The sequence below is a fragment of the Meleagris gallopavo genome, chromosome 14 (assembly GCF_000146605.3).
Source record: "Meleagris gallopavo isolate NT-WF06-2002-E0010 breed Aviagen turkey brand Nicholas breeding stock chromosome 14, Turkey_5.1, whole genome shotgun sequence".
NCBI lineage: Eukaryota > Metazoa > Chordata > Aves > Galliformes > Phasianidae > Meleagris > Meleagris gallopavo.
In genome coordinates this window covers 2,976,651-2,988,984 of record NC_015024.2, presented here as the reverse complement: position 1 = coordinate 2,988,984, position 12,334 = coordinate 2,976,651, and the positions used below count along the sequence as shown (strand labels likewise).

Below are 12,334 nucleotides of genomic sequence, written 5' to 3'. Positions count from 1 at the left end.
AAAAAAAAAGGAAAAAAAAAGAAAAAACCCCAAAGCTAAGAGCTTAGTAACAGTATTGTAAGCAGTGTACCAGCTGAAATCAAGTACTTACATAAGATGCATGAGTTACTCCTCACTGCAAAGATAACACAACTGGTTCTTTTTACTCCTGCTTACAATAGAAGTTACTCCTTGGAAGTCTGGGAAGCTCAAGTTGTAGAAGGGAGCAGCTTAGTGTGCTGATGAAATCATCTGAGCAATAGCCTAACACAGCTGGAGGAACAAAAGATGTCTCTAAACCATATTTTGTGGTGAGGAGCCTTGTGGGAAGGCAGAGTAAAATAATAGCCTTAGTCCCTCTTCTGATTTGCCAGCGAAAAAAAAAGGTCTTGTGCCACATCATCAGCTATTGTTGATGCAGTGTCACAAGTCTGCAAAGAGATTCATTCTTTTGCTAAGATCACTTAAAAAAAAAATTTAAGTACTTTTTCAGTGTGTTATCGGTTCATTTAAAAAAAAAAACCTTGCAAGTGTAAGACTTCAAAAATATTTCAGAGGTCATGAGTTCATTTTGTGGTTTCTGTTACACTCAATCCGTTATCCAAAGAGTTTGTTCTTTGGAGGGAGGAGGAGGATAAGAAACAGTAAAACAAAAAAAGAGAAAACAACAACCAACTGGCCAAAATCCTAACCTTGTAAAAGCTGAAGGAAAGTATGTGCTATAGAAAGGGTCCTGATGAATATCTTCAAATATCTGCTGGTTTTTTTTCACTTCACTATCTGTATTTCCTGTGCTGCAGGAAACAAACGCTCAGGCTATATGGTGGTTTTAATATGTAGTGTTTTAAAATTCATAGTAAGTTTCCAGCATGTTTGTGGTAGCTTGTGTACAAAGAGTATGAGCTTTTGTATGAAATGGACAGGAATGACATGAGAGAGAAACCAGTTTTGTGGTATGAATAGATATATTTTCCCCAGCTTTACAAGGGGATTTAAAAAAAAAAGAGATATTGTGTTATTTTGCTGGATTACAGTACTTAGGATATATATGCAAAAAGGGGAGAAAAGGGGGAGTGAGTTTATTGTTGAAGTAGAGATGTTGTTCTGGATTAGTTGTATGATTCATCAGAAAACTCCAGGGAAGCGTTTTATTCTACTTTTGGATTGGTAAAAGAATTGCATTATTTCTAAACCTAATGACAAGGAAAATTCTTCATCAAGAAAAGAAAATAACACAATAGTAAATTCTGTTTTGGCTTTGACTTTCCTGAGGTTGATGATCTCTTTGACCTTTCCAAGCTTTTTTCTGTAGCATTGTGGACTGGAAGTTATTAAAGAACCAAAATCACGCAAGGTTTTAACATTTGGAATATTAACAAAAGCATCAGAAGTCATGAGCAATAGTAATGTTGTAGGAGCAGGCAACATGGAATTAAAACCACAGCAATCATCTGTTTATTTGTAAAATACAGAATTGCAAAGGAGAGGTAGAAAGAGTAAAATTAAACCTAAATAGTGCCTTGTGAACTGTACCATAAGTAGTTAAGTAACTACCGTGGTATAATTAAACCTAACTAATATCAAACAAAGAGTTACTGTTGTTTTTTTTTTTAAGTAATTAGAATATATTCCTAATGATGAACCAGAAAAAGACGCTTGAATTTATAACACCAGCCAGTGAAGTGTTTCTGACTGCTACAAAATTAGTTGGTTTTATATTGATTTTGGAAGATCTGTTATATAAACAGAGCAAAATAAAGCATATGCAAGAATTAAAGCTATTTTCTCTAAAAATAAAATTTGACCAAATTTAAATTTCATACCTGATAGTTTTGTGTAGTTTTCAACTTAGGATTGTGTCCTTAATTCTTGTCAGTTATTAGAAGACTTGAAATCTCACTATGCATTTAAAAATCCATGATGACAGAGTAAAAGAGCCTGTCCATCTGGGAACTGTAGCAAAGCCCTTCCTTTACAGCATATATAGTTGCAGAAGATGTTGCGGGGCCAGCCATGGTACGTATTAAGACTCATTTCTTTTTTTGTTGCATGAGCTGTCTTGAATGTAAACAAGTCTACTTTGTCATCTTGGTCAAATCTGTGTGGTTGGATCATCTTCTAGCTCTGGTCTGAATTGTGGTAGAAGTTTCCTTACAAGGAGGATAATGAGAGGATTAAATTTAACATCATAGTCATAAGACGTCTTGTTTCGAAGGCTGTGACAAATCTTTTAAGTAAGTTCACTCGAATGTTTTTTAAATAACATGTCTGAACTTTTAATGTTGTTATTAACTCATTCAATTAATGAGAATTGTTACTGTTTTCAACTTTGGTTCTGAACTGAAGGCGTTAGAGAGAAGACTCTTCTAATATTTAGCGATTTTAGGTTTGCTTAGCTTGCTGAATAAGCATGAACTTCAAAACTGTCTACTTGAAGTATCAAAGTTCTAGGCAAAATACTTCTAGAGTAGGTAGAGAATATAACCACTGACAGCAAAGTGGTGTGATTTGTGAATGGGATTGATCCTCATGTAAGAAGAAAAACATTGTACTGCTTAGCTTTCTTTCCTACATATAGCATTTTACTTTGAAACGCTTTGGGGTTTCTTTGGGCTTTATTTTTTTCCTTCTGCATTTTTTTCCTCTTCCAAAAAGTGTAGTACCCCATATGAAGTCTAGAGAAAGCCTAAAATATCTGCATGCTGTTCAGAGGCTCAGAGGAAATCCAGTAGCACTAACTAGCTCCACCGTCAGACTTCTGAAGAAAAGCCTCAAGCTCAAAAGTCCAAAATCTTTTCTTGGCAAATTGAAGAAAATCTATGTAGATACGAATTGATGTTGATTTGTTGCTGTCAGTGTCTGTACAGAAGAAAAGAGGATACATGATTAAATACAAGGAGGAAATTTGAATGCTGTAATTTGGTTCCCCATAAAGCCTGTGGGTTTCGGAAGAAAGAAACAGCCTCAGACACAAATTATCCAAATTGGGCTGCACTTCAAAGGCAGATTGTAGGCACAGAAAGAAAATACAGATATAAAACTCTTTGCATCCTAATTCCTAGGTCTTAACTTGTTCTCCACAAGTGCTGTCAGCAGACCACTAGCAGCCTGTGTGACTGTTACATGTGATCTGCAAAGGCACTTGTTTGTGCTTGCTATTAACAATAGTAACAGATTGTTGGATTGTTGCAGAATCTATTTATCCTCCATTTATCCTCTGCAAGAGGTGGCTGGAAAATGTGGGTACTGAAGCATAGAGCTCTCAGCTAATTAGAAAATCAGATACTGAATTGCTCCATTTTGCAGGGCCTTCAGTCCAGCCAGAGCCTGCCCAGAGTTCCACGTAATAACAGCTCTTACAGACTTCATGCTGTTTGGTGGAAACTCATCCTCTGAGCATGTTCCTGTGCAAATATGCATTTTTAAAGGTTGCAGAAAATGGGGGTCATTGAATCGTATAAACAATCTTGCAGAGCTGAGATGATACTCTTTCTACTGAGAGGAAGGCTGTTCAATATGTGAGGCCATGGCTGCCCCTGACAAGACCCTTACTGTGTGATCTCTGCCTATTTCCCATTTTGTAGGTGATGTTACATGATGAAAGCTCTGCAGCCCTTGACTTTTGCAGTCTGTTTTACACAAATTGTTCTGCTTTCAAGGAGCTACTATGAAGTATGCGTTGACCAAGAACAGTTCAATATAGAAACACTAGAACTCAAAAATAATTCCTGAGATTTACTAGACTGAAGATGTTGCACATATTGACTCTTTCAGTCTGTTGCAGGAAGGGCATGTGTTACTTTCGTAAGTGGGTTATCTTTTCTATAGCAGGGGCATTGAATTAGTCCTCATGAAGTTTCTGTTGCTACAATAGCAAGTAGTCAAACAATCAGTGCAGACAGGAAAGAGTTTAAAATATTAAAAATGTTCCTTCCTACCCCCCGACAGGTTGACACTTCCTCCCAAGTTGGCGTCATCTGCAGACTTACTGAGGGTGCACTCAATCCCCTCATCCAGGTCAATCGGTAAAGATATTAAGCTTTATGGGTACAAATCACATTTTCATACTTTTCCTAATATCTTAATTTACATCAATCTTTTTTATTAGTGTTTGTTCACTTATAGCTACAGGTTTAATGCATTTTTGTTAGGTACCTGAAATGTATCTGCAACTTCAGATTGTTCCCATGGTTGTCTTCAATCTGCAAATCCTATGTATGTAGCTTTCAAAAACCAGCTTTTTTCCATAGACTTTATGACAAAGATAAGGGGTGGTTTTCAAGATTATCTACCAAGCAATTCCTGGATGATCATGCCTAAGAAAATGTTTTGCACTGACAGCAATTTCCCTAATGTACATATGATGGAAGATGCTTTCCCTTTACTCTGTTGTTTAGAGTTTTTTCAATGACAAAATCATTGTTTTTACAGTGACTGTCGAATAAATCTACTTGTGTAGCACAAGAGCTTGTAATGCTAGTGTATGAGCATGCCATGACAGAACAGAATCTTGCATTGGATAAAACTCAGTGTACCTAGACCTGTATCCAGATTTCAGTAGTGGTTGACAGCAAAGTTGCAGGAAAGAATATAAGAATGTGACAAGTAATGAGTTATGTTTCTGCAGTACATTTTCTCTGCAGCCAGAAACTGTGACTTGGAAACTTCCATAGAAACACTGAGTATTATTACATGTTGTCATTCATCTGTGTGCGTGTCCCTGGCATCTTCACTTATAAGGAAAAATATGATCTCTGTACTCTCCCTTCCAACCAGTTAGTGCTCTGTTTTTCTGGATTTTCTTTATTTAACTCTGTTTTAAGGAAGTTACTTTTCCACACAGCTATATTCTACCAGACGTGAAAGTACATTTGTTATTTTATTTATGGCAAGTAATCAACCTGAAGTTATTCTACTTTGCCTGAGTAATTTGTGAGAAATGGCCTCTTCTTGGTAGAGCTGAGGCAGTGTCTCATAGTTGCTTCATCCCATCACTCTGTGCTAGGAAGCCTTCTGTTTCTTCTATCGTTAGCTGTTCTGGGATTCTTGAAAGGACTTCTGGCTACTTATGGTGAGGACTTAAATACAGTTCACATATTCTTACAGTCAGCTGCTTGAAAAAAAAAACAACTCATTTCTTTACCTGTTCCAAACAAATATTCATGGTAGCCAGCTTTTCATTAGGGAGGATGGGGTGATTTAGGCATTAGTTTCAGATCTTCCATGGAAATCAAGTAAGTGTTCTTGTTACTGTTATGTTTCCAGCACCTGACTGTTGCCTTTCCCTATCGCTTTTCAGGAACAGGTATGATGCATGACAATATTTATAGCCAAAATATAAGTATTCATAATGCTTTTTCTCTTAATAAATTTTAGCTGAGTTTTAGTCTGGTGATGGCATGAGGCCAGTGCTTTGATTGAGAGGTTAGATTGAACTTCACCAGAACTGAGCCTGTGGGGTAGCTGCATTTAAGAATCTCAATATTCTATATCTCCATAAGACAGCTGTCCAAAACTCCCATCGCATCTTTGCCAGGCACTGGGCTTTTTGTTGGAACTTACAAATCTGTATGCTGTGAAAGAAATCAGAGACATGAGTTGTCAAATTCTTTAGAACTGCCAGGGGGTGAAGTAGATAATGGACTGACCCCCTTTAGAATGTGTAAGTGGAAGGGTACTCTTTGGAAGGAGAGAGCAGTTAACTTACGAAGCAATTGCACTTCTTACAGATGTATTTTCCATAATCACATATTCTCATCTTCTCAGGTTCCTATGCACTCTGCCTTTGGGAGGGAACTGTTAACATGAGACATGTGTTACCCTTTCTGTTCTCAGCACAAAGCACAAGAAGCAGCAATACACGTCTGTAATATACAGCCACTACTGCAGCAAGACATTCCTGATAACAGCAGTAATTAAAGATTTCTTTGTGTATGTATGCTTCGGAGGAAAGTGCATGTGGAAAACATCTAAACGATTTTTAGGTAGTGTGGTAAGAAACTTTTTTTTAATATGCAGTGTTTTAATTGCTTGATCTTAAATAATCATACAAGGTTTTAATAAGGAATAATGAGTTTTTTCTTCCCTCCTTTGGGTAGAAGCAGTAAGAAGAATGCAGAATGCTGAAGACTTTCAAAATCAGGCTTAGTTTCTGCTTTTCTGAAATGTTGTGATTTGCATTCATTGTGAATGCCCTTTATTGAGCTTTGAACAGGAATACTGGTTGTTCCAGGAAGGCGTTATCATCAAGAATTAGTTTTCAGTAGAGGCAAAATACACAGTAATTACGGTACCAATCGCATTATTTCCTACAGATTTTACCTTGACAGTGGTTTCAAAGAAAAACAGTGGCCTATTAACCTTCTACTAGCTTATTCTGTTTTATATTCTGAGAAGTTTATTGCTCTAATGTATATGTAACTGCTCATAGCTAGTCTGAATGGTTATTTGATGAATAAGGAATTGCTTACCATGTTTAAGAAAACACTTTATGAACTCTGGCTGTGATAGTGGTTGATGGAGGTTGGAAGCACGTTTCCTTCTGCATGGCATCACAGTAGATTTTGTCTTCAGTTCAGAGTGTGCCAGTCCTACAGGCCCCAGTGTAGAAACATAGTTTGTCAAGTGTGACATAAAGCTATTAACTTTACCAGTAGGGGTAGATGTCTGCATGCAGTGTAGCTTCTATAAGTATTCCAAGTCTTTTATCTCAGAATTTTTGGTATTGTGAGAAGATTCTGCTGGCTCTTCTTAGAGGATAGTATTATGCATTTATTGAGCATGAGGGCAGAGTATTACACTGTACTGGCATGTACTTAACAATTCCGTATCTCTGAACATTCTTTATGTTTCCTCTTCTATGTTGTCTTATAAACAGAAAAGTTCTTCACAAAATCAGATTTAATATTTGAGGTAATAAAAATGTTTGAAAGCATATATAGGAGGTTAACATCTAAATGGAAATTGTATCCAGTAATGTAAAATATAAATGAAAATTCCGTTATTGGAAAATAAGAGGAATTCTGTGGAAGTGCTGATTTCTGGCTATGAAACTTTTTCTCTGAGCAAGTAATAACACTGCATTACAGCATTTCTGCTGGAGAGGTGAGCAGACGTTGCTTACATTATGCTTGCAGAATAGTTGGTTATTATACTGCTTCTTGAATCTGAGCATCTCTTGGTCAAGTTAATACATAAATGATTTCTTCAATTTTCATGTTGAAAGGTTAGTCCTGTTACTGACCCTTGTTTCATCCTGTAGAATAGAAATAAGATAAGGTTTGAGCAGAGCTGTACGAAAAAGGCTACTGTGATTTCTGAATGTTTTTGGTGGCCCTAAGCAGGATACAAATGAAGGCAGAACAGTGTATTTCATAATGGCAGACCACTTTTCTTTTCCACAAGGAGGAAGGAAGGCAGTTAAGATATTCTATGAAGAGTGTTTCTGGAAGGAAAATGTTTACTTTGGTCTTTATATTTGAAAAGCACTTGTAACACAAATATTCTATATAAAATAGCACAATATTCTTGCTTGTGCTGGTCACTTGCTTCATCTGCACCTCAGGGAAATTCATATCTTTTGGCAAGCAGTCAATTTGAGTTTTATTTTCCTGCTGTCTTCAGAATTTAATGAGAGACTGTGATGATTTAACAGGTACTCCAAGTGTAACTGTGAAGAGAACTTATTCATTTCAGCATTTCTCCCCTTGACACCATACTTTGTGAAGGTGCTGAGTAATAAATGAGTAATGAATCTGGCTTATGAGATGTACTGCACAAGCTGCATAGGTGATCTGTATGTATGCAGTCAGCCTAAGACATCCTGGCTTGTTAGCTGTACACTCATGTCCAGGGACATATAGCAGGGACATAGTTATAGCAAGGCTTTCCTGTATGGAAATGTGTGGGATTCTCATCAAAACTGTATCCGCAGTGCTGTTCTTCCAGGGATATTGTAGTCTTCAAATTTTTCCTAACTATGATTCTAAGACAGAAAAAGAGTGTGGACAGAAAAACCTGGTTGTATGCTTTTTCCCCATTCAGTCATTGCAACATAATGGTTAAATCCAGTATTGCATTGTTGGGTAGAACTGTTCATATTTTATGTGAAGGACTGCGAGAAGTCTGTCTGCTGGCAGCGAGTTCTGTTGAGCTAAGTCTCTGATGGCTGAGGAGAGCTTTCAGAAACATCCTCACTTCTTGTTTCAAAGTATTGATTTCTTTTGGAAATCACTTAAGTATCAGAAAGCCTTTCTGTTTGTGCCTCGTGCTGTCTTCCATTTCAGGTGATCCACTGGGTGTGCAAGTAATTCTTACGCGTATCTCACCAGATAATTTTGGACACTGGTATGTGATACGTGGCATCTGGAGTTTGAGTCAGATTTTCATTTACTCCAGGGCTTTTCCGCATGTTTCCTATTAGCAGCTTTGTTCTCAAACCTCCCGTCTTCCCAGAACGAAGGGAAAAAAATGAGACAATCTTCAGTTCTCAACATACAAAAGGAGGAAAAAAAACCTCCAAAACACAGGCTTCAGATTCTGACTTTATCATTATATTTGCATTAAATTAAAATAGAATGGAAAACATTAATGTTTCTTTTGCCTGCTGAGGTGGATGTTTGTTTTTCTAGATCAGCAGTGCAATAGTTTAACCAGAAGTTTTCTCTTGAGGCTGCAAAGTAATGAGCAGTGATGACTGGGGATATTCTTAATATTGTCATTTGAATTTTCATCTTTTCCATGAACTTCACCGAAAAACTAACGCTTATGTTACTCATTTTCTACTTCTTACTAATTAGTCATTTAAGAAAATATGAGTGAAGTAGTTCTTGTTTGTTTTTTTTTCTAATCAGAGCGATGTAGGAAAATAACTGTAAACTCTGAGGAATGGAGAACAAATTGACATAACTCAGACTTGTTAAGTTGAAACGTCTTGGATTTGTTCAGCTTTACTAGGCAATTTTTAATGAAAATTTGAAGTTGCTTCAAATAGTTGCCAATTCAACTACTTGTAGCGTTTTTAGTAGTAAATATCAAAATGTTAGCTAGAATCTTGGGCTTTGAGTGATTTCACTACCTAGGTTTAAGTTAAACTTGTAAAGAAATGTTGTAATGTTAGTAAATGGCCAACTGCAGCTGAACAGGTATGGTACATAGCTTAATGCTGGTAGCTGCTTCTTAGAACACACATAATTCCTTTTGGAAATTGTTAAATGTTTCAAGATTTTTGAATAGTGAAGTTGTGTTGGATTCCATAAACATAGCCTCCTGGATTTAGCTGCCGTGTCAACACTCTCAGTGAAGGCATATGAGTGGGTGAAGCCTGCGTATATGCTCCAGTCTTGGGCTTCTGTCTTGCTTTTGGGAATGCTGGTTCAGGAATTTCTACCATTTGCTTCGCTTGCCAATGTGAAACTTTGGGAACATTCAGTATAGTTACAATAGCCAAACTTTCACTTCTTGATTTCCTATGGAAAGGAAGTTTTATCTCTTGGGTTTGTCAGTCATTTCACCCAGTAACTTTTGACCTCATCACCAGTTATAACCAAATTTAACATAAGATAAAAGCAAATATGTATGTAGTTTTTAAAACTAGTGAAAAAAGAGCTGGGTAGCAGAAAGTGCTCCAAATAGGTCCTTCAGCAGAGGAAAAGACAGTTGTAGATTCTTGTTCTTGGAGTAGGCAGCCAGATGGCAAGATGAGGCAGACGTGCTGACTGAGCCCTGGCATACTTCTAGCTCCGTCATTTGGCAGCCAAACAGGTGGCAGCTGTGGAACAGAGCTGTAGGAGAACATGCTGAGGTATTGGAGTGAGGTGGAAACGAGCTGGAAGAACCTGTGGGTTCTGAGACTCAAGTTCATAGGAATCCAGGCTTCTGTAGCTTCCTTGTTCATGTAGTCAGAGGCAGCAACACTGGGAGTGAAGGAGTTGTCCTTGTCCTGCCAGTGCAGCCAAGATTCTGTTAGGCTGTTTTGCTGCAAGGGCACACTGCTGGCTCACGTTCAACTTGTTTTCTTTTCTGCAGAGCTACTTTCTAGCTGGCCCAGCATTTATTTGTGCCTCGTGTTATTTCTCCCCCAGTGCAGAGCTTTGCAATTCTCCCTCTTCAGGGAAATGTTTTTTCTTCAGGTTTCTATCAGGCCCTTCTTTCTTGGCCAGTCCACATCCCTCCAGATGGCAGCACAGCCCTTAGCTCTACCAGCCACTCCTCCCAGTTTTTTGTCATCAGTGAATTGCTAAGGATACACTCTGCCCCATCATCCTGATCACTGGTGAAAATATTGAGTAGGATTGGACTCAGCACTGACCCCTGGGGTTCACTGCTGAACTGTCATTTGGACCTTCAAAATTAGTACATTTTGCTTGCATTTTTGTTTAGCTTTTGAACCTGAATGTCAAGGAGGTCATGTTTTGTTACATGCAAGTTGTGATTTACACAGCATGCACTTGCCATAGCTAATGGTGCAAATTAGAATTGTGATTTGATGAATATCTTGTATTCTTTATAATTTTGGTGTCTTAATAAATGTCATGGGTTTTTTTTCTGTTTTTAATTTCTGTTTCATTCTTAGTATTGCTGTAAAATACTGGGGAAAGAGGCAGGAGGAATATATGTGGAGATGAATACATTTCATTATTGCACATGTTACTGATAGAGCAGGGCACAGAATTCGGTCTTCAAATGTACTCAAACAGTACTTTGGTACTTAAATAGACTACTCAGCTAGATCATTATCTGTGAGGTTTACTACTTTGTTATCATGCATTATCGATCTTCATGATTTCATCTTTAGAACTACTTTCCCTTCCTTTGGTAACAGTAGGCTGCCACCCTCTGGTGAAATCTGTTAACAGTCTTGTAAGGAGCTGGTAGGTGTTCAGAAGAGAGAAATGCATTCGAATTTGGAAAGCCTAGTTGGAATATACATGTATACATACACATGTATATATATTTAATTAGAGGAATGTAGATATTTGTAGTAGGAATACGTATTAGAAGAAGAATCTTAGGAGAGTTTATGGCAAATCTCTCTTCTTCCCATTTTCCCTTTTCCATAGCATCTTTGGAGAATGTAGAGGTAGAGTTGGATTCTTGGCAGCTTTCTGTCTGCTGTTACTCAAGTGCATCGTACTGTGGCCTTTCAACATCAGTGTGTGAGCAGTGGCTGGCTATTATTCTGATCAGCTGATTGCTGAAACTGTGTAAGGGGCATTTTTGTATTGACATTCAGTTGGTTTTAAATAAAAGTATGCCCAAGGTACACAGCATTTAAGTTGTTATTGCCCACAAATGCTAGCTAAAAGGTGAAGAAAAGAGGAGGGCCACTGAACACAAGTATTTCTTTTAGGTGACAGACATCCTCACAACTGATATGAGATGGCGTAAGAAATTATTGCCTTTTCTCTGAAAATGAGTCTTATGGGAGACAAGTAGAACAAACCATCAGAAACTTATGTGCTTTAATCCAGAATTGTTAATGTAAGTTATTTGGCAGGTAAAGTTGCTTGCTTTTTAAAACTACATGAATTTGCCTTGAAGGTGATGATAAGGTAATCAATTGGTAAGTCCTTTAGAGATCAGGTAATAAGTGGGAGGGTAAGATTAGTGTATTGAAATAGTGGTACAGTTCCTTCTGTGAATGTTATGTGTATCCATGGATGCTGACTGTGTGTGGGGAAGAGGAAGGAGCAGGAAAACAAGCAGGATTTTAAAGCGTTGAAAGTATGTGATCTAGAGTATGCAGTCTTCTGCCTTCTACGATTTTGGGACATTTTTACAAACTTTCCCCATTTTTATTGACTTTAACAGACCTAAAATTTATTTTAGTGAACTAAAATTTAGTGAAATCTTCTGGGAGAGTATCTGTAAGGAATTGCTAGGTTTATATAGTAGAGGAGATACTGCTTTCTAGGGACTGGGACTACTGTGCTGAACCCACGCCTCAAGAAAAGTTTCCAACAAAGTCCAGGACCAAGGGATGTGTTCTGGAGTCTGTGTTAGGATCAGTTAGCCAGCCTTAGCCAAAACACATTGCCAGAGGAGACCTAAAAAACCCAATGGCAGTTTTCTTTAAATGTGCTTTGAACAAAAGCTAGAGGAACTTTGTTTCTTTGTATACTAACTTACTGACCTTCAGGCATTTTTCATCTTTAGGAATTTTATGCAAAATACTGTTATTAAGGTTTATTGAGAATGGAACATGAACGGTTTCAGATTTCTAGCTGTTGCAAGATAAGAATAAACGTTTATTTAGAATCTTTGCTTTCTTCTTGAGCAGTCAGTTGTTACTGACAGTGCTCTGTCTCTCTGGTATGGGATGAGGAGCTGTTCATTCATGAGCCTGTCATTAGGA

The 12,334-nt window shown here is 37.6% G+C and overlaps 2 protein-coding genes across 4 annotated transcripts in view; one reads left to right on the top strand and one right to left on the bottom strand.

The window, feature by feature from the left end:
* The window catches only part of OMD (osteomodulin), an 8,094-nt gene extending 7,241 nt beyond the window's left edge, over positions 1-853 (bottom strand). The window contains exon 1 of the mRNA XM_003210032.4: positions 92-853. The gene's annotated coding sequence lies outside the window, so the exon portion shown is untranslated. The remainder of the gene's footprint in view (positions 1-91) is intronic.
* The window catches only part of CENPP (centromere protein P), a 121,979-nt gene that overhangs the window by 42,475 nt on the left and 67,170 nt on the right, over positions 1-12,334 (top strand). The window lies entirely within an intron of this gene.